The sequence below is a fragment of the Triticum urartu genome, chromosome 3A (assembly GCF_056163025.1).
Source record: "Triticum urartu cultivar PI428250 chromosome 3A, HENAU_Tu73, whole genome shotgun sequence".
Classification (NCBI taxonomy): Eukaryota; Viridiplantae; Streptophyta; class Magnoliopsida; order Poales; family Poaceae; genus Triticum; species Triticum urartu.
This window is the reverse complement of record NC_141875.1, coordinates 340,464,502-340,488,610: the sequence shown is the minus strand read 5'-3', so window position 1 is coordinate 340,488,610 and position 24,109 is coordinate 340,464,502.

The window sequence follows — 24,109 nt, the reverse complement described above, 5'->3', positions numbered from 1 at the left end:
ATGACTGGCAACGTTCATCATGAAGCCAATGCATTTGACATCATTGAGCTCACTGGCTTGCCCACTCCTGGCGATCTCTTCGAGCAAGGCTGTCAGCTGCATACTGAAGCTATTGAGAGCATCTTTCAGCGGCCAGAACCTAATATGAGTCAAATGCTTAGCATGATGAAGCCATTGCCCCAAGATGCTGCGTATCCCATAGAGTTCTTCGTTGAAGACCTTGAGTACCTGCCCAGAACCATCTATCACATCATCAGGCGAACTCTCTGGCCTATCAAAGGGCACTCTCCAAATGCCAAGCTTCAGGGTGCAATGAAGACTTTGGTCTTCTATATACTTCATGGCAAATGCTTCAATGCACAGGACTTCTTCATACGCCAACTTGCTGCATCAGGCATGGATCTGTTTGGTTTGAAGTTCTACGCCCCTTGGGTCATGCGGCTGATCAAGCTACACTCCGCCATCTCGTATCAGCCCTCAGCCCGCAACCATCGGATCTTCTTGCCTGACGTGGACATGTCTACTGAAGCCATATATTCTGAGCCTGCCAAGCAACCTCTAAGTCTTCAGAATGCAGAACATCAGAGTTTTACTCAGAACGTTGAAGGCGTTGAAGCAGTTTCTCGGGTGTATCCTTTGGCTGGCACTACACGTGCGCCACACCCTGCTTCAACTGAAGCCACTGACAGTGCCACTGCTCCAAGACCCAAGAAGCGCACTCGTGTTCTCAACGACCGAGAGCTTCTTGTGGCTCTACATCAGAAACAAGATAGGCATCATGACTGGCTGAAGCATCAGATGAAAAGCCTCTTGGTGGATGTTAATCGCACTCGAAATCTTGCCACCAAGAATGCGTTCGTTGCCCATGAAACCTGTCGCCGCACATGGAAAGGGCTAACGATGATGCTTTCTGAAGCTGATCTTCAAGAGGATGGCTTCACCGAGAGATTCAAGTTTGACTCCACACCTCCTCGAAGGGCTGTGCTGCTAGGAACTCCATCCCTTGAAGACTCTGAGTTCTCTTCCTCTGCTGCCACAGTGACTACCAGACTTATTGAGGAAGAAGACGATGTTACTTCACCGCCATATCCTTTAGCACCTCCAAGCTCTTCTGCACCGCCAAACAACACCAACAATCCTGCTACTTCACCTACTCCTCATGGGAACGAGTAGAGGCTCTATGTCTTCAAACCTTTTTGGTCATTACTGACAAAAGGGGGAGAAGCATATGAGATTGATAGTCTTCAAGCGGGTTCATATGGGCGGGTGCTTTATATTTTGCTTCGTGCTTACAACTCGAGTTTTTGCTACATTTGGTTCTTATGAGTTGTAACACTTAAACCAGATGGTCGTCTGCTACTTATTTGCCACCTTGTTTTGCGAAGATAAATTCCGCATGTGCGACGATAAATTCCGCACTTAGCTCATTCTGCAGACGTCCATTTTCCATTATGCATGTCATTATCTTCATATACTTTCACATGCATAGTGGATTGTCATCATAAGTTGAAGTGGATCTCCACAAGTACCACCTGCCATGTGCATTTGCATTCCAAAAGCAAATTAACTTATATGCACATCTTCAGGGGGAGCCCTTGCAACTTATGAAGACAATTCCTTATCCTTTACAATTTCACAGATTATATTCCCCGTTGAAAACTTCAACTAGTTTGTCATCAATCACCAAAAAGGGGGAGATTGTGAGTGCATCTAGTGCCACCCCTAGCTGGTTTTGGAGTATTGACGACAAACCTAGTTGAGGGACTAATGTGTTTGTGAGAATTGCAGGATAACACAGGTAGAAGTCCCTCATGATTCGGTTGTACTACCAGAGATGACCCCTAAAAATGTATGAAGACATTGAAGTCAAAGGTGGTATATGAAGATATTCACATTGAAGACTATGACAAGAGAAGACACGATATGAAGCCTATGGAGCTCGAAGAGTTAGATCTTTCGTAGGTCTTTTTCTTTTGTGTTGAGTCATAGGAACCAACGTACTGTTAAGTGGGGTCCAAGAGAACCAGTCAGAATGACTGAAGTGATGCCTAAACCAAAAACCTATGTCTTCGAGTGAAGACTATGAGAGCGAATCTTGTCCAGAGTCAGACAAGTCAGCTTTGCTTGTAGCCCAAGTAAAGTTGCCGTGTGAGTTTGAAATCTGACTGTTGGGACACATGTCAGTTCCTTAGTGACCCAGGGTCATTTCGGACAAATCAGGTCGGGTTGCCAAGTGGCTATAAATAGCCCACCCCCTACAACCATAAACGGTTGGCTGCCCAGATTGAAAGTACGACTTTTGTCGTTTGAGAGCAACCCACCTCAAAGCCTTTGAGAGAGAATTCCTTGCGAGGATAAAGCCCTAACTACCAGAGCCAGAGAGAATTGGGCATCACTTAAGTCTTCTTGTCTGTGTGATCTGAAGACTTATTACACTTGAGGACTGTGCATCCTCCAGCCGGTTAGGCATCGCGTTCTGAGCATCCAAGAGACATTGTGGATTGCCGGTGAACGAAGTCTGTGAAGGTTTGGGAGTCTACCTTGAAGACTTACCAGAGTGATTGGGCGAGGTCTGTGTGACCTTAGCTCAAGGAGAATACGGTGAGGACTGGGTGTCCTGAGCTGCGTGTTCAGGACTGGGTGTCCGGGACTGTGTGTCCTAAGGTTTAAATACCTAGCCGCTCCAACCAGACGTACAGTTGTCACAGCAACTGGAACTGGTCCAACAAATCATTGTCTTCAACGAGTCACTGGTTTCATCTTCACTTCACTTTACTTACTGTTACTCATTGTGAAGTCATTGTATGTTTGCACTATCATTTGTCTTCACTGAGTGACTGCGTGTTCTGTTTGGCTTCACAATAACTTCCTACCTGATCCTTGCTACCTAGCTGCTATTAGTCTTTGTGCTTTCACTTCATTGAATACTTGACTATGGTTTGCCTAGTGTAGCCTACCTTCCGCTGCATGGTAATAGGTTTAATTTTATCGTTTGTCTTCAAAACTCCCATGTTCTGAAGACTTTCATAAAAATCGCCTATTCACCCCCCCCCTCTAGTCGATATAACGCACTTTCAGGATGCCCCCACTATAAGTGGTGAGTTGGTGAAGACTGCCATCGAGGCGCTCATGTTAACAATGATGACTTGGTGATTGGCACCTCATCTCACGTGCAACCATGAGCCTATGCAGGTTGTGGGAGATGGCCTTCAGGTAGGTTGACCTCGGTGTGGTGTGCTGTTGGTGTTGGCGGCTCCGAGTGGGAGTTGAGCCGGGTAGAGGCATGAAGGGATGCCACACTTTCCCTCACGTTGACGGCATTAGTGTGAAGGCATTGAGATGCCTCCACATCTCCATGGAAGACTACCCTTGATGACTCCTTCAATAGGGTACGCCTCCAGCATTAGCTCATGGCGCTCCATCGTCTTGGTGGCCGCTTGCCTTTGCGCCATCTTTGAGTGTACAGTTTGAAACTACATGAGATATTGGGCTTGGTACATGTAGAACTAGCGCCATGCTCGATGAAGACCATAGGCGGCAATGATCCGTACTAGACCATCACCAGCTCCGATTTGTTGTCGTGGGAGAGTTCACCTGCAAGAAAGAGGCTTACTAGTGGGGAACCTTGCAGCATGTTGTGCACATTGGGAGATTGGTGAAGGCGATTTCGATGACCACAACGAAGCAAAGATGGGAGAAGAACCAGGTCCCACCGGGCATGCCAATTTGTTTGACATGAGAAAAATCTTAAACGCACTCCATGAGAAGGGAAGATAAGGAGTTTGATTTCTCTCATGCGCCGGGGAAAAGAAAATGTGGGCGTGCCAGTGTACCATAGTACCCCTGTTCAAGAATTCATCCGATTAACCAGTTAACTTGCCGATTAATCCCTACTAATATGGTCACCGAGTAGCCGATAAACCAAAAAATCGTCCGATTAATTGATTAAATGGCCGATTAACTTGCCAATTAGCCGATTAATCCCCTACTCGCTAGCCAACCGAGCTGCTACCAGTTAACGATTTCCTCAACAATGCATAGTACACAAAGAGAACAAAGAGATGGGAACAGTATTTTATTAATCTCAAGGATAACAAATACAATTCCCGATATGCGCTCCGTGGCCTACTAGCGCGGCCTGCCTGACTAGCGTTGTGTGGTCTCCTAGTTCCCGGGGCCTTGGAAGGCTCCCGATTAATTACTCCCGCGGGTTGCTCCGCGAGATACCTCCGATTAAGCCGTGTGGTCGTCTTCGTCGTCTTCGCTTCACGTTCTCCATGTGTATGATGATGATGGGTGTAGGTGTGGACAACGGCAAAGCCTGTGTCCTCGTCAGTACACATGCCGCTTAAAACATGGCTTTGTGCTAGACACGTTTGCCCTCGCCGCCATGCCTTGTCGGTCTTGACAGCGTTCATGTAGTCGGTGTTGGGGGAGCATGATGACCCACAAGTATAGGGGATCTATTGTAGTCCTTTCGATAAGTAAGAGTGTGGAACCCAACGAGGAGCAGAAGGAAATGATAAGCGGTTTCCAGCAAGGTATTCTCTGCAAGTACTGAAATAAGTGGTAACAGATAGTTTTGTGATAGGATAATTTGTAATGAGCAACAAGTAACAAAAGTAAATAAAGTGCAGCAAGGTGGACCAATCCTTTTCGTAGCAAAGGACAAGCCTGGACAAACTCTTATATAGAGAAAAGCGCCCCCGAGGACACATGGGAATATCTTCAAGCTAGTTTTCATCACGTTCATATGATTCGCATTCGGTACTTTGATAATCTGATATGTGGGTGGAATGGTGCTTGGGTACTGTCCTTACTTGGACAAGCATCCCACTTATGATTAACCTCTATTGCAAGCATCCGCAACTACAACAAAAGTATTAAAGTAAACCTAACCATAGCATGAAACATATGGATCCAAATCAGCCCCTTACGAAGCAATGCATAAACTAGGGTTTAAGCTTCTGTCACTCTAGCAACCCATCATCTACTTAGTACTTCCCAATGCCTTCCTCTAGGCCCAAATAATGGTGAAGTGTTATGTAGTCGACGTTCACATAACACCACTAGAGGAGAGACAACATACATCTCATCAAAATATCGAACGAATACCAAATTCACATGACTACTAATAGCAAGACTTCTCCCATGTCCTTAGGAACAAACGTAACTACTCACAAAGCATATTCATGTTCATAATCAGAGGGGTATTAATATGCATATAGGATCTGAACATATGATCTTCCACCAATTAAACCAACTAGCATCAACTACAAGGAGTAATTAACACTACTAGCAACCCACGGGTACCAATCCCGGACTTGGAGACAAGAATTGGATACAAGAGATGAACTAGGGTTTTGAGAGGAGATGGTGCTGGTGAAGATGTTGATGGAGATTGCCCTCTCCCAATGTGAGGAGCGTTGGTGATGACGATGGCGATGATTTCCCCCTCCCGGAGGGAAGTTTCCCCGGCAGAACAGCTCCGCCAGAGCCCTAGATTGGTTCCGCCAAGGTTCCGCCTCGTGGCGGCGGAGTTTCGTCCGAGAAGATGGCTTATCATTTTTTCCTCATCGAAAGACTTCATATAGCAGAAGATGGCCATCGGAGGGCCACCAGGGGGCCCACGAGGTAGGGGCGCGCACAAGGGGTAGGGCGCGACCCCCACCCTCGTGGGCAGGGTATGGCCCCCCTGGTGAACTTCTTGCGCTCGGTATTTTTATATATTCTGAAAACGTCTTCCGTGAAGTTTCAGGACTTTTGGAGCTGTGCAGAATAGGTCTCTAATATTTGCTCCTTTTCTAGCCCGGAATCCCAGCTGCCGGCATTCTCCCTCTTTATGTAAACCTTGTAAAATAAGAGAGAATAGGCATAAGTATTGTGACATAATGTGTAATAACAGCCCATAATGCAATAAATATTGATATAAAAGCATGATGCAAAATGGACGTATCAACTCCCCCAAGCTTAGACCTCGCTTGTCCTCAAGCGAAAGCCAAAATCGAAAAATATGTCCACATGTTTAGAGATAGAGGTGTCGATAAAAGTAAAATATGGACATGAGGGCATCATGATCATTCTTAGAACAACAACTTACATAATTCTTGTCATATGATCTCTTATGCTAGAGTAACAATTCAATCACAATTTCAAGTATGGATCATAAACTTCATTGAAAACTAACAAACTATAATCTCAGTCATTGAAGCAATTGCAATTTATCATAACATAGGAAAGAGTCAATATATAAGAGCTTTTCAGCAAGTCTACATACTCAACTATCATATAGTCTTTCACAATTGCTGACACTCACGCAATACTTATGAGTATGGAGTTTTAATCGGACACAGAGAAAGATAGGGGCTTATAGTTTTGCCTCCCAATGTTTTACCTCGAGGGTAATGTCAATAATAATAGTTCATGAAAACTCACATCCAATTAGCCATATATACCAGGATCTTTCCAACATATTGTGCTTGCCAAAGGATAAAATGTAAAAAGGAAGGGTGAAGATCACCATGACTCTTATGCAAGGTAGGAGATAAAAGTAAAGATAGGCCCTTCGCAGAGGGAAGCAGAGGTTGTCATGCGCTTTTATGGTTGGATGCATAAAATCTTAATGCGAAAGAACGTCACTTTATATTGCCACTTGTGATACGGACCTTTATTATGCAGTTTATCGCTTTTATTTCTTCCATATCACACGATCGTATAAAGCTTATTTTCTCCCACACTAATAAGTCATACATATTTAGAGAGCAATTTTTATTGCTTGCACCGATGACAACTTACTTGGAGGATCTTACTCAATCCATAGGTAGGTATGGTGGACTCTCATGGCAAAACTGGTTTAAGGGTATTTAGAAGCACAAGTAGTATCTCTACTTGGTGCGATGAATTTGGCTAGCATGAGGGGGAAAGGCAAGCTCAACCATGTTGGATGATCCATGACAATATAATTTATCTCAGATGTAAGAAAAATAACCCATTACGTTGTCTTTCTTGTCCAACATCAACTTTTTAGCATGTCATATTTTAATGAGTGCTCACAATCATAAAAGATGTCCAAGATAGTATATTTATATGTGAAGACCTCTATTTCTTTATTACTTCCTATTAATTGCAACGATGACCAAAACTATGTTTGTCAACTCTCAACAACTTTTATTTATCATACTCTTCCTATGTGAGCTCATTACTCTCCATAAGATCCATATGATCTCTTTTATTCTTCTTATTCTTTTCTCTTTTCTTTTATTCACTCAAGGATCATGGCAAAATAATCAAGCCCTTGACTCAACACTAATCTTTATTATATATATAGCTCACAGACTCGATTACATAGAAGGATCATAAAGCAAAACTCACAACTAAATCATACTAAGAACTTTTATTCTACTAGATCAAGATATTACCAAAAGGATCGAACTAAGAAAAACAGTAAAGATAAAAGTGATGGTGATACGATACCGGGGCACCCGCCTGTAACATCCCAAAATTCTAAATTTTGGAATGTTATAATAAATAGATAGATTTTATTGATTGTTTGATTGATTGTCTGAAAGTGAGTGAATTCGAAACTTTTGAAAGTTAAATGAGAGGGAATAAAAGGACTTTCCCAAACTTTCATATTTGCTTTTTGATCTCCGTGAATTCAAATTCTTTTCAAATACAAAACCCTTGAGTGAAGATGATATGACTTCTTCCATTTAGAAATGAAAAGGGTGTTTGAAAAATATTTGAATTCCATTGGGAAATATTTCTGAATCTGGAACTTTATGCAACTCAATGATTTTCATGAGAGAAGATAAAATGACTTCTTCAAATTATATGAAATATGAGTTGGGAGTTTCAAAGAATTAAATTCAAAGTTCTTTTGAATTTATTTTCAATTTGGAGTTATTTGAGTTTCATTCAAATTATTTTTCTCCAAAAATAAAATATATGGAAATTAGGGTAACATGATTCCCTACAACAGAAAATTGGAGAGAAATAAAATTTGAAATCATTTTGATTTTTTTTTAAATGATTTTTGTTGGTTTTTAATAGACCAGTAGCACTCTTTGATTTATCTAAATTTGTGTGTATTTTATTTAATGCTAGGAAAATGTTCACCGTGTAGAAAATCTTTTTCTGAAAATTTTGATATATTATATGCCTGTATAATATTTTCTTTATTTTTTGTTTTTATGATTATGTTTATCTGGAAAATGTTAAAAAAAATACTTCCCTCCGCCGAACTGGGCCGGCCCAGCCCAGCCGCACCGCCTCCCTCCACCCAAGCGGGAGACCGCCGCCGCCACGACTGCCGCCGCCGACCTCGGCGTCCGTGCCAAGGTCGGGCACCGTTGCCCCCTCGCCCAAGGCGCTCTGCCCCGCCCCAATAAATAGGCCGCCGCCGCTGCCTCTCTCTCCACGCTGCCCCGCGCCGCATCTCGCGCCGCCGCCACCGCATCACGCCGCCCGCGCCGCCGGAGCTCGCCGCTGCTGCTGCCTCGCCTGCGCCGTTCCCCACCACCACTCGCCTGCTTCGCCGCACCAACCCGCCGACCGCGCCGCCCTCCGCCGCATCAGCTACTCGCCGCCTCCCCTCGCCGCTCCCTGCGCCTCGCCCTGCCTCGCCGGAGAGCCGCCGTCGCCGAACTGCCGGTCTGAACCGCCGTTGCGGTTTTTTTCACAAACCGGTAAAACCCCGCCCGGTCCGATCCGGTTTTATATTAAGATCGGTTTAAACAAAACAAAAAAAACCCTAGACTAGATCTGTTTTTTTAGGTTTTATTAAACAGCGAACGTCCACTGTTTAGACCTTATAAGCGAGCGTTCGCCTTTTAGTCTTTTTCTTTTTTTGTAATTTCGCCCAGGGACCTAGTTGTGAATACTTTATTTACAGAATAGTCCCTGTACTTCAAATGACTATAACTTTTTACTCGTTAGTCCAAATCCAACGAAACCAACGCCCACGTCTTCGTTATGATCCCCTCTATCCATTAATCCAACTCAAACATGTTTTTGAAAAGTTTAAAATTTGAATTAGAGCAGATTTGAATTCAAACTTCGTTTGATCATAACTTGAGTTTCGTAGCTCCGTTTGAGTTGATTCTTTTTGCAAATCGAAGCGCTTGACCTAAACATTCTAATAAGGCCAAACTCATATAATTTTGGTACTGTTAGAAATTGTTTTTATGTTGCAAGAGTTATTTGCTTGGTTTCGATGTTTTCCGAATTGTCTTCTTCGTTCTTTCTGATCTTTTGAGTGATTGCTTATGTGTGGTTACTATTGCTTGCTTACGATAGATTGACCGGAGTGTGACGAGTAGATCTATCAAGAGTTTTGAGTGCGAATCATCTTCATCAACATTGCAGGCAAGTTCACACTTTGATCATATCCCCTTTCATACCCAGTTTTTATTGCATTAGATCAATCTTCACACATTGCATGATTAGGATCTAACTAAATTGTGGGATGGGATATAGATGAGGTAGTACCTATTACCTGTTTATTATCAAACCTTTGGGAGTTACTTCTATGTTTGCTTATTATGCCATGCTATGCTAGTAGACGTGGATTGGGTGAGTGAAATCCATGACAGATGTGAGATTGTTAATTAAGGGTTTATCTAAGGTGGCAACCTAACACACATCTGGGTGGATTGAGGCACCTGGGGTTTCCAGGACTTGCCTGTTTTCTTTTGGACCGCCACCCAGGCTCAAAGGGATCATGAGATTATTCATACTAGAAACTTCCGTGTGCAGCCACAAGCTATTATGGGCTCTAGCATAGTTGACTAAGTCGTGTGAGCTCTTACAGTGGTAGACTAGCAGATGTAGGGGTTGTAGGTGGTACGGTCTACCCATCGTAAGGTGCAAACGCTTCTTAAAGACTATGTCTCGGTCATCCGTTTCTCAAACACCATGTAGTGCGAGAAATCAAACGGAGGCGATCGAGTCTTGTGGGGAAAAGTGCGCAAACCTCTGCAGAGTGTATAAACTAATCATGATTAGCCGTGTCCCCGGTTATGGACATCTTGAGTATCTAGTTCTTGGATTATCCTGTTGATCTCATCACGTTACTTTAAATGAATATTGTTGGGTTTAATTATGTTACTTAATTGGGATTGAGAATGCTGTCAACCATTCTCAATGTTCAACAACCACCATGATAGTTAAATAAATTTATTCCTTTGCAGTAGGGAAAAATTGGCTTTACGCAAAAACCTTATAACCATAGAGCTTTTCCACCAGCCAAATATGCATGTAGTGATAGTCTTTATTCATCATTATCTATGGTGTGAATTTGCCAGTACATTCAATGTACTGACCCGTTTCGGGCTGCAACGTCTCATGTTGCAGGTTTCTTACGACGAGTAAGTGATACGTTAGGGTTACGATTTCTACACTCAACTTTGCCGTTGGTGTTGATGGGAACCCACAACCTTGTTGCTTCCGCTATATGGATTGAGGTAATAGTATTTACGTTACTCTATACATGTGATTTACCTCTGTTATAAATCCTTCGAGTACTGTGTGTGTCAGCATACCGATCCAGGGATGACACTTAAGCACAGAGACTTGATCCATTCGGGTCGGGTCGCTACAAGATGGTATCAGAGCACATGTTGACTGTAGGACGTGACCCTAGAAACTGGCAAGCCCATAGCAAAGACTTTTCTTTACAACTTTCCCTTTCAAAAAGATCTTTTACCTCTCTTCTCTTCTGAGCTTATTCAAAAAATTCTTTTTTTTAGTGAGACCATACCCCTTTTCCCTTTTGACCATGAAGATTCGACTGATGAGACCACTCCAAGAAGTACAGATATCGTACAATTAAGACCAATCGGAGTGAAGATGATTTTACCATACATTATGATATTGGAAACTACAACGGTTGAAGACTCCGAAGACTAGGAGAATTGAAGGCTCTGAAGAATTCCCAGATTTGTATGACCTAGGAAGGCTACCCTTATGGAACTTGGCAGACTATGGAAGTTGTCAATACCAGAGATCAAGGTGTATCAGAGAAAGACCAAGCATGGAGAGTTAAAAACTTAAAGTTTTGTCAAGAAACCCTAAGGCAGGAGATATCAACTGTGGAGAGATAGCTCATGGAAATGCAAGAGCAGAAACACGGTTATCTGTGATGTCATCACCCGCTAATGCTATTGTCACCGTGCTGAGTTAAGGATGCATGTCTTCAGAATGGATTTGATGGAAGAAGGCTGATGGAGCACCTATCATACGATGAAGTTTTAACCTTAGCCGGTGTATCACCAGGATCTGGAGTAGTACATCAAGAAGTTTAAAATGGAGCTCCAGGAAGTCGTATTAGACAAGGAAGTATTTCATGAGGAACTCAGGATCCTGAAGATGAGAGTAGCCAAGCTGGAGGAGCTACAACCTCGAGATACCGAAGAATTGTCAGGAACTGAAGGACAGTATGACCATGGTTCATGTGAAGGATGTTGAAACCAAAAGTTTGAAATGCAACTCCGGAATATTAAAGGATGTCACGAGAGATTTCACGTCAACAGAGAGGATCTGGCAGAAGAAATTGAGAAGGACAAACATGATCGGAAGAAGCCATTGGAGGCATGAACAAGACTTGAAGAGTTTTGGCGATGTTGACCTTTAGAAGACCAAACCCCTGTTATATACCTACGTTAGATGCGACGTTTGTGAGTTGTCATTTGTTTGATGTTTTCGACAGCCACAATAAAACCTGTCTTTTCAAAACTTTTGTTTGTATTGTGTGCATCCCTCTCTATCTCTCTTATCTCACTCCAAACCCATGGACCCAATAGAGGATGAATGGAGATGAGCTTTTTGGACCGATGAGTCCGTTGGAGACAGACCGATGGATTCAGAACATGGAGGATCACATGGAGAATAGCCCTATAGTTGGACATGATATGACCCAGCATGCTCTTCTGTGCTTTGAAAGAGGTGTTGCTACTTGGTGGAGGATGTACCAAACCATGAATGGATGGCAAGGAGTAACCACTTGGAAAGAATTTAAGTTGACTTTGCCAAAGTCTCGGTTTGTGTCCCAGAAGTTGAAACCTTATGGAAAGTTTAGAAGAACCTGTGATGAAGGAAGATGTGGAGGACACACCCAAAGAAGAGCCAATTAAACCCTGCACCAAGTCATGCTATTCATGTGGAGAAGGACACATCTCCCAGAATTGTTTGAATGGGGATTTAGTAGAATTCCCGACAGAGGAAGTAGAGTATGACCCACAGGAAATAGAAGCCCTGATTGGAATGGAAAAGTCCAGGAAGAGAAACCGATTGGATTTCCAGGAAGGACCTGAGTCATATCACCTGTTACAGGTGCAAGGAGTCAGGGCACTACCTCAACAATTTCCCAAAAAGGAAACCTCGAGACTTGTCAGAAGTAATATGTTTTAGTTGTAATGGAGCAGGGCACTTTGCCAGAGAATGCCCCAAGGAGAAGGAAACTTGTGCTAGATAGTTGAGTTTGCAACAAAAGAAATGGAGTAGTAGAAGTGAGAACATTTTTCTTTTATATTGAGGTGTTGAGTTGAGACATGTAATGGAGAAGCGAGAGATTGTAATCATTTGAGAATGAATGAAGTAGCATCGTTGGTACTGATATGGATTCTATGAGTTGTTACCCTATGAAGAAGAATTTTGACCATTTTTGAGGATATGAGAAATATGGTCTATGGAAGATTTGTGCATTTTAAGGGTGGTAGTACCTTGTAAGAACCCTTGACCCCTGGGAAAGAAAAGGCTACTCCACTAAGTGGATTTCGGACAAAATGAATACGAGTTTTGTCTCGATATGTGTGATACCCCAAGAGTATGTGGGATGGAGTTGGAGACCATCAGTTGTTTGGACCAAATGTGATCAAGGAGTCAGACGAGAATGTTAAGTTGATTCGAGATAGACTGAAGGTAGCTCAGTCCAGGCAAAAGAGTTATGTAGACTCAAAAACTCAAGGAGGTAGTCTATGAAATTGGAGATAGAGCATGTCTTCGTGTGACCCCTCTGCGAGGAGTTAAACGAATTGGAGTTAAGGTAAAGTTAGCCCCGAGATTTGTAGGACCATACCGAGTTTTGGAGCGTATGAGAGAAGTGGCCTACAAGTTGGAATTACCCGAAGGACTATCAGGAGTTCAGGATGTGTTTCACGGTTCCCAGTTGAAGAAGTGCCATGCAGAGATGGCCAATACTCCCCTGTAAGGACGCTTGACCCTGGAAAGGATAATGATGTTCCACGAAGTGGAATATGGACTTCATAAGTATAAGTTTTTATCCCGGTATGAGGGATATCCCACGAGGATGAAGAGATAAATTACTATTGGATATAAAGGAGGTGTGATGTCGGAAATATGGATCAATGGAAACTCCATGATGAGTCTGAGTAATCATGTCCTAGTTTGGTGCCAATAGAAGGAAGGAAGACAATACAATTGGATGGATTTAAGAATACTAGGAAGTTGGAAGTTAGAATAATGATCAGTTGCCCGATGATAAGTTCAAGGACTACAAGTGATGAGATGGGCCATAACCCACATACCCCAGGACCTGCCAAGAAGCAAGCACATTCTTGCTGAAGGAAAAACCCTGGAAGTGGATATACCTTTGTCGACAGACGATTTTATAGGAGTTTACGCAAAAACCTAAGAGTTGTGAAGGAACGATAGATGTTTGTCTGGCTTGCAGAATCAATGGATATATCCGAACTTGGTTCGTCGACAAAAGAAATTCTGCAATGCTTGTGAGGATGACCGAGTGTTAGAATGCGAGATTCGCTAAACCATATACAAGGTAATGATTTGGGTGCGGGATGGATTGATCACCATACCGACTTACTCTTATTGTTCGCCTTGCTATATGGGATGGTAAATCTGAGTGACTTTACCTATAGTAGAGAGACGATGATATTAAACCTTGTTTAAACCTTAGAATGGTATAGCAATTTTTTCCCTTGTACAAGGCAGCTTTTTCCAACCGTAGGTTATACGGTGAGGATCAACCCAGACCCATTTCCTGCAGGAGAAACCATAAATTGTTGACCACCATGAGATATCGATAGTTGTTTAGTTTTGGCGCCCGACCCGTCAGCTAAGAAGACCCAATCTCGGAATAACCTTACCAAGAGGAAAGGACAGAAGAATTGAGGAAAAGGTTATGCCACTACCGGAAGAGCCAGAGAAGGAATTTTCCGAGGATCTGAGAAGACCGACCCTGTCAAGAATAAGGATGGAGTATATGAGTATTGATGGGACCGTAACGATGTTTCTAAGGGTGGTAGCACCACAGACCCCGGAGACGATTGATGGATTTTGAGAAGACCCCGAACCTAACCTATTTCTTTCTAGCCTCTCCGAATCTCGATGACGAGATTCATTTTAAGGGTGGTAGGTTTGTAACATCCCAAAATTCTAAATTTTGGAATGTTATAATAAATAGATAGATTTGATTGATTGTTTGATTGATTGTCTGAAAGTGAGTGAATTCGAAACTTTTGAAAGTTAAATGAGAGGGAATAAAAGGACTTTCCCAAACTTTCATATTTGCTTTTTGATCTCCGTGAATTCAAATTCTTTTCAAATACAAAACCCTTGAGTGAAGATGATATGACTTCTTCCATTTAAAAGTGAAAAGGGTGTTTGAAAAATATTTGAATTCCATTGGGAAATATTTCTGAATCTGGAACTTTATGCAACTCAATGATTTTCATGAGAGAATATAAAATGACTTCTTCAAATTATATGAAATATGAGTTGGGAGTTTCAAAGAATTAAATTCAAAGTTCTTTTGAATTTATTTTCAATTTGGAGTTATTTGAGTTTCATTCAAATTATTTTTATCCAAAAATAAAATATATGGAAATTAGGGTAACATGATTCCCTACAACAGAAAATTGGAGAGAAATAAAATTTGAAATCATTTTGATATTTTTTTAAAATGATTTTTGTTGGTTTTTAATAGACCAGTAGCACTCTTTGATTTATCTGAATTTGTGTGTATTTTATTTAATGCTAGGAAAATGTTCACCGTGTAGAAAATCTTTTTCTGAAAATTTTGATATATTATATGCCTATATAATATTTTCTTTATTTTTTGTTTTTATGATTATGTTTATCTGGAAAATGTTAAAAAAAATACTTCCCTCCGCCGAACTGGGCCGGCCCAGCCCAGCCGCACCGCCTCCCTCCACCCAAGCGGGAGACCGTCGCCGCCACGACTGCCGCCGCCGACCTCGGCGTCCGTGCCAAGGTCGGGCACCGTTGCCCCCTCGCCCAAGGCGCTCTGCCCCGCCCCAATAAATAGGCCGCCGCCGCTGCCTCTCTCTCCACGCTGCCCCGCGCCGCATCTCGCGCCGCCGCCACCGCATCACGCCGCCCGCGCCGCCGGAGCTCGCCGCTGCTGCTGCCTCGCCTGCGCCGTTCCCCACCACCACTCGCCTGCTTCGCCGCACCAACCCGCCGACCGCGCCGCCCTCCGCCGCATCAGCTACTCGCCGCCTCCCCTCGCCGCTCCCTGCGCCTCGCCCTGCCTCGCCGGAGAGCCGCCGTCGCCGAACTGCCGGTCTGAACCGCCGTTGCGGTTTTTTTCACAAACCGGTAAAACCCCGCCCGGTCCGATCCGGTTTTATATTAAGATCGGTTTAAACAAAACAAAAAAAACCCTAGACTAGATCTGTTTTTTTAGGTTTTATTAAACAGCGAACGTCCACTGTTTAGACCTTATAAGCGAGCGTTCGCCTTTTAGTCTTTTTCTTTTTTTGTAATTTCGCCCAGGGACCTAGTTGTGAATACTTTATTTACAGAATAGTCCCTGTACTTCAAATGACTATAACTTTTTACTCATTAGTCCAAATCCAACGAAACCAACGCCCACGTCTTCGTTATGATCCCCTCTATCCATTAATCCAACTCAAACATGTTTTTGAAAAGTTTAAAATTTGAATTAGAGCAGATTTGAATTCAAACTTCGTTTGATCATAACTTGAGTTTCGTAGCTCCGTTTGAGTTGATTCTTTTTGCAAATCGAAGCGCTTGACCTAAACATTCTAATAAGGCCAAACTCATATAATTTTGGTACTGTTAGAAATTGTTTTTATGTTGCAAGAGTTATTTGCTTGGTTTCGATGTTTTCCGAATTGTCTTCTTCGTTCTTTCTGATCTTTTGAGTGATTGCTTATGTGTGGTTACTATTGCTTGCTTACGATAGATTGACCGGAGTGTGACGAGTAGATCTATCAAGAGTTTTGAGTGCGAATCATCTTCATCAACATTGCAGGCAAGTTCACACTTTGATCATATCCCCTTTCATACCCAGTTTTTATTGCATTAGATCAATCTTCACACATTGCATGATTAGGATCTAACTAAATTGTGGGATGGGATATAGATGAGGTAGTACCTATTACCTGTTTATTATCAAACCTTTGGGAGTTACTTCTATGTTTGCTTATTATGCCATGCTATGCTAGTAGACGTGGATTGGGTGAGTGAAATCCATGACAGATGTGAGATTGTTAATTAAGGGTTTATCTAAGGTGGCAACCTAACACACATCTGGGTGGATTGAGGCACCTGGGGTTTCCAGGACTTGCCTGTTTTCTTTTGGACCGCCACCCAGGCTCAAAGGGATCATGAGATTATTCATACTAGAAACTTCCGTGTGCAGCCACAAGCTATTATGGGCTCTAGCATAGTTGACTAAGTCGTGTGAGCTCTTACAGTGGTAGACTAGCAGATGTAGGGGTTGTAGGTGGTACGGTCTACCCATCGTAAGGTGCAAACGCTTCTTAAAGACTATGTCTCGGTCATCCGTTTCTCAAACACCATGTAGTGCGAGAAATCAAACGGAGGCGATCGAGTCTTGTGGGTAAAAGTGCGCAAACCTCTGCAGAGTGTATAAACTAATCATGATTAGCCGTGTCCCCGGTTATGGACATCTTGAGTATCTAGTTCTTGGATTATCCTGTTGATCTCATCACGTTACTTTAAATGAATATTGTTGGGTTTAATTATGTTACTTAATTGGGATTGAGAATACTGTCAACCATTCTCAATGTTCAACAACCACCATGATAGTTAAATAAATTTATTCCTTTGCAGTAGGGAAAAATTGGCTTTACGCAAAAACCTTATAACCATAGAGCTTTTCCACCAGCCAAATATGCATGTAGTGATAGTCTTTATTCATCATTATCTATGGTGTGAATTTGCCAGTACATTCAATGTACTGACCCGTTTCGGGCTGCAACGTCTCATGTTGCAGGTTTCTTACGACGAGTAAGTGATACGTTAGGGTTACGATTTCTACACTCAACTTTGCCGTTGGTGTTGATGGGAACCCACAACCTTGTTGCTTCCGCTATATGGATTGAGGTAATAGTATTTACGTTACTCTATACATGTGATTTACCTCTGTTATAAATCCTTCGAGTACTGTGTGTGTCAGCATACCGATCCAGGGATGACACTTAAGCACAGAGACTTGATCCATTCGGGTCGGGTCACTACATCCCCCAAGCTTGGCAGTTGCCAAGGGGAGTGCCCATACCCATGTGATTATGTCTCCTTTGTTGGTGAAGAAGTTGATGATGATGATGGATAGTCGCACATCGAGCGTAGGAGGTCTTCTAACTTGCGGATAATGCCTTTGAGTGCAATGATATGCTCCTTCAACAAAATATTTTCACGTGTGAGATACTTATTTTGTATACGAGCTAACTCAATCATCTTGAAAGCTTCGATCTCAGTTGGGGTATGAAGATTGTGATCAAGTTGAAGGATGTCTTCTGTTGCCGGAACTTGGTCCTCCATGGCCTTCTTGATCCCTTCATCCTTGTTGATCTCCATGGGTTCTTCTCTCTTCAGCTATATCTTCATTAGCCAAGCATCGTTGCCCTCATGGTTGGAGGAGGAGGGAGACAACATAATGCCTGGCCTTGACAACCCTGACAGAAAACGGCTCGAAACAAAGACAGGAGATTTTTGCGTGATACGAGAGTCAAAACCTTCGGGAGATTATATAATGAAATTTTACCGACCAAAATACGTAACGTGTAAGAAAACGGAGTCCGGAAAGCGCACGAGGTGCCCACGAGGTAGGGGGCGCGCCCAGTAGGGTAGGGCGCGCCCTCCACCCTCGTGGAGGCCTCGTGTCCTTCCCGATCTGCTTCTTATTTTTCTATTTTTCTAAATATTCCAAAACAGAGAAATATTGCCTTAAAAATTGTTTTGGAGTCGGTTTACTTACCGTACCACATACCTATTCCTTTTCGGAGTCTGAAACGTTCCGAAAAGTGTCTCTTATGTATTCCTCTGGGGTTACGGTTTCAATAACATTGGTTTCAACATTTATGGGATTACCTGAGATATAATGTTTGATTCTTTGACCGTTCACCACCTTCGGATTTGTGCCTTCGAAGTTGTTGATTTTTATGGCACCGGAACGATAGACTTCCTCGATAACGTAAGGACCTTCCCATTTAGAGAGAAGTTTTCCTGCAAAAAAACTTAAACGAGAGTGTATAGCAATACATAATCACCTACATTAAACTCACGCTTTTGTATTCTTTTGTCATGCCATCTTTTAAATTTTTCTTTAAATAATTTGGCACTTTCGTAGGCTTGGGTTCTCCATTCATCAAGTGAGCTAATATCAAATAACCTCTTCTCACCGGCAAGTTTAAAATCATAATTGAGCTCTTTAATAGCCCAGTATGCCTTGTGTTCTAGTTCGAGAGGTAAGTGACATGCTTTTCCATAAACCATTTTATACGGAGACATACCCATAGGATTTCTATATGCAGTTCTATAGGCCCATAATGCATCATCAAGTTTCTTGGACCAATTCTTTCTAGACCTATTAACAGTCTTTTGCAAAATTAATTTGAGTTCTCTATTACTCAATTCTACTTGACCACTAGACTGTGGGTGATAAGGAGATGCAATTCTATGATTAACATCATATTTAGCAAGCATTTTACGGAAAGCACCATGAATAATATGTGAACCACCATTAGTCATTAAATATCTAGGGACTCCAAATCTTGGAAAAATAACTTCTTTAAGCATTTTAATAGAAGTGTTATGATCAGCACTACTAGTTGGAATAGCTTCTACCCACTTAGTAACGTAATCAACAGCAACTAAAATATGTGTATATCCATTAGAGGCAGGAAAAGGTCCCATGTAGTCAAAGCCCCAAACATCAAATTGTTCAATAACAAGTGAATAATTCATAGGCATTTCTTGACGTCTACTAATATTACCAATTCTTTGACATTCATCACAAGATAAGACAAACTTATGGGCATCCTTGAAGAGAGTAGGCCAATAAAAACCAGATTGCAATACCTTATGTGCAGTTCTATCTCCAGCATGGTGTCCTCCATAAGCTTCGGAGTGACACTTGCGTAGGATCTGTTCCTATTCATGATCAGGTACACAACGTCTAATAACACCATCTACTCCTTCTTTATAAAGATGTGGGTCATCCCAAAAGTAATGTCTCAAATCATAGAAGAACTTTTTCTTTTGTTGGTATGTGAAAGTAGGTGGTACGAATTTGGCAACAATATAATTAGCATAATCAACATACCATGGAGTCGTATGAGAAGCATTTATGACATTTAATTGCTCATAAGGAAAGCTATCATCAATAGGTAGTGGGTCATCAAGCACATTTTCTAACCTAGACAAGCTGTCTGCAACGGGGTTCTCAGCTCCCTTTCTGTCAACAATATGTAAGTCAAATTCTTGTAGCAAGAGAACCCATCTAATAAGTCTAGGTTTAGCATCTTTGTTTTCCATAAGATATTTAATAGCAGCATGATCAGTGTGAATAGTTATTTTAGAATCAACAATATAAGGTCTGAACTTATCACAAGCAAATACAACTGCTAAGAATTCTTTTTCAGTAGTAGCATAATTTATTTGAGCATTGTCTAGGGTTTTACTAGCATATTGAATAACGTTTAATTTCTTATCAACTCTTTGCCCTAGAACAGCACCTACAGCATAATCACTACCATCACACATAATTTCAAAAGGTAAATTCCAATCAGGTGGCTAAACAATAGGTGTAGAGATCAATGCTTTCTTAAGTATTTCAAATGCTTCTACACAATCATCATCAAAGACAAATGGTATATCTTTTTATAATAAATTAGTCAGGGGCCGAGAAATTTTTGAGAAGTCCTTAATGAACCTCCTATAAAATCCGGCGTGACCAAGGAAACTTCTTATACCTTTGATGTCCTTGGGACATGGCATCTTTTCAATAGCATCAACCTTAGCTTTATCAACTTCAATACCTCTTTCAGAAACTTTATGCCCCAAGACAATACCTTCATTAACCATAAAGTGGCACTTTTCCCAATTCAAGACAAGATTAGTTTCTTCACATCTCTGCAAAACTCGGTCAAGGTTGCTTAAGCAATCATCAAAAGAAGATCCATAGACGGAAAAGTCGTCCATGAAAACCTCACAAATCTTTTCACAAAAATCAGAGAATATAGCATTCATGCATATTTGAAAGGTAGCAGGTGCATTACATAAACCTAAAGGCATACATCTATAAGAAAAAGTACCAAAAGGGCAATTAAAAGTAGTCTTTGATTGATCCTTGGCTGACATAGGTATTTGAGAGAAACCAGAATAACCATCTAGAAAGCAAAAATGTGTATGTTTGGATAATCTTTCTAGCATTTGATCGATAAAAGGTAAGGGGTAATGATCCTTTTTAGTGGCCTTATTTAATTTACGGAAATCAATTACCATCATATAACCTGTAATAATTCTTTGAGGAATCAATTCATCTTTATCATTAGGAACGACAGTAATACCTCCCTTCTTAGGGACACAACGGATAGGACTTACCCACTGACTATCAGCAACGGGATAGATTATACCTGCCTCAAGGAGCTTTAGTATTTTCTTTCTTACCACTTCTTTCATTTTAGGATTCAGCCGTCGTTGATGATCACGAACTGGTTTAGCATCTTCTTCCAAATTTATTTTATGTTGACATAGAGTGGGACTAATGCCCTTAAGATCATCAAGAGTATACCCAATAGCAGCACGGTGCTTCTTCAGAGTTTTCAATAATCTCTCTTCCTCATGATCTGAAAGGTTAGCACTAATAATAACAGGATATATCTTTTTCTCATCAAGATAAGCATATTTAAGAGTATCAGGCAATGGTTTAAGCTCAAACACGGGATCACCCTTTGGTGGAGGAGGATCCCCTAGGATTTCAACAGGAAAATTGTGTTTCGGAATAGGTTCTTGTTTAAAGAATACTTCATCTATTTCCCTTCTTTCATTCATAAACATATCATTTTCATGGTCTAGCAAATATTGTTCTAAGGGATCACTAGGAGGTACGACAATAGAAGCAAGACCAATAATTTCATCCTTACTAGGTAATTCTTCTTCACGGTGTTGTCTACTAAATTTAGAGAAATTAAATTCATGAGACATATCATCTAAACCAATAGTAACAACATCCTTTTTGCAATCTATCTTAGCATTAATAGTGTTTAAGGGTCTACCAACTATAATGGGACAAAATCTATCTTGTGGGGAACCAAGAACAAGACAATCAGCAGGATATTTAGTTTTCCCACACAAGACTTCAACATCTCTAACAATTCCCATTGGTGATATAGTATCTCTATTGGCAAGTTTAATTGTGACATCAATATCTTCTAACTCAACAGGTGCAATATCATGCATAATTTCTCTATATAGGTCAATAGGTATTGCACTAGCACTGGCACCCATATCACATAAGCCATGATAACAATGATCTCCTATTTTAACAGAAATAATAGGCATGCCTACCACAGGTCTATGTTTATCTTTAGCACAAGGTTTAGCAATTCTAGTAGTTTCATTACAGAAATAAATAACATGCCCATCAATATTATCAGCCAAAAGATCTTTAACAATAGCAATATTAGGGTCAACTTTAACTTGCTCAGGAGGTGTATATGTTCTAATATCGCTTTTACGAACCACAGTTGAAGCTTTAGCATGATCCTTTATCCTAACAGGGAAAGGTGGTTTCTCATCATAAGAAGTAGGAACAATAGGATCATTATAAGTGATAGTCTTTTCTTCAAATTTAATAGGTGCAGCTATTTTTAATTCTATGGGAGGATGATATTTAAACCACTTCTCCTTGGGGAGATCAACATAAGTAGCAAAATATTCACAGAAAGAAGCTACTATCTCAGAGTCAAGTCCATATTTAGTGCTAAATTTACGAAAAACATCGGTATCCATAAAAGATTTAACACAATCAAACTTAGGTGTCATACCTGGCTCCTTACCTTTGTCAAGGTCCCAATCTTCAGAGTTGCGTTTAATTCTTTCCAATAAATCCCATTTGAATTCAATAGTCTTCGTCATAAAAGAGCCAGCACAAGAAGTATCGAGCATGGTGCGATTGTTATCAGAAAGCCGAGCATATAAATTTTGAATAATCATTTCTCTTGAGAGCTCATGATTGGGGCATGAATATAACATTGATTTAAGCCTCCCCCAAGGTTGAGTGATGCTTTCTACTTCACGAGGCCAAAAATTATATATATGATTGCGATCATGATGAACAAGATGCATAGGATAAAACTTCTGATGAAATTCCAATTTCAATCGTTTGTAGTTCCATGACCCCGTATCATCACATAGCCTATACCATGTCAATGCATCTTCCTTCAAAGATAAAGGGAAGACCTTCTTCTTAACAACATCTCTGGGTACACCTTCAAGCTTAAATAATCCACAAACTTCATCAACATATATTAGGTGCTCATCAGGATGCATTGTTCCGTCTCCTGCAAAAGGATTAGCTACCAGTTTTTCTAACATACCCGAAGGAATTTCAAAGCAGACATTTTCATTTTCAGTAGGTTCAGTAGGTTGAGGAGCAACTCTTTGCTCTACTGCTCGGGGTGAAGATACCCCGAACAAGCCCCTCAGAGGATTACTTTCCATAGTAACAAGTGACAGTAAATTTCAGCACACAATATAAATTTTCCTTACCAAATTCCACCTACCAAAGGCGCTTCACTCCCCGGACGGTGCCAGAAAAGATTCTTGATGACCCACAAGTATAGGGGATCTATCGTAGTCCTTTCGATAAGTAAGAGTGTCGAACCCAACGAGGAGCAGAAGGAAATGATAAGCGGTTTCCAGCAAGGTATTTTCTGCAAGTACTGAAATAAGTGGTAACAGATAGTTTTGTGATAGGATAATTTGTAACGAGCAACAAGTAACAAAAGTAAATAAAGTGCAGCATGGTGGCCCAATCCTTTTTGTAAAAGGACAAGCCTGGACAAACTCTTATATAGAGAAAAGCGCTCCCGAGGACACATGGGAATATCATCAAGCTAGTTTTCATCACGTTCATATGATTCGCGTTTGGTACTTTGATAATCTGATATGTGGGTGGAATGGTGCTTGGGTACTGTCCTTACTTGGACAAGCATCCCACTTATGATTAACCTCTATTGCAAGCATCTGCAACTACAACAAAAGTATTAAGGTAAACCTAACCATAGCATGAAACATATGGATCCAAATCAGCCCCTTACGAAGCAACGCATAAACTAGGGTTTAAGCTTCTGTCACTCTAGCAACCCATCATCTACCTATTACTTCCCAATGCCTTCCTCTAGGCCCAAATGGTGGTGAAGTGTTATGTAGTCGACGTTCACATAACACCACTAGAGGAGAGACAACATACATCTCATCAAAATATCGAACGAATACCAAATTCACATGACTGCTAATAGCAAGACTTCTCCCATGTCCTCAGGAACAAACGTAACTACTCACAAAGCATATTCATGTTCATAATCAGAGGGGTATTAATATGCATATAGTATTTGAACATATGATCTTCCACCAATTAAACCAACTAGCATCAACTACAAGGAGTAATTAACACTACAAGCAACCCACAGGTACCAATCCTGGACTTGGAGACAAGAATTGGATACAAGAGATGAACTAGGGTTTTGAGAGGAGATGATGCTGGTGAAGATGTTGATGGAGATTGCCCTCTCCCGATGAGAGGAGCGTTGGTGATGGCGATGGCGATGATTTC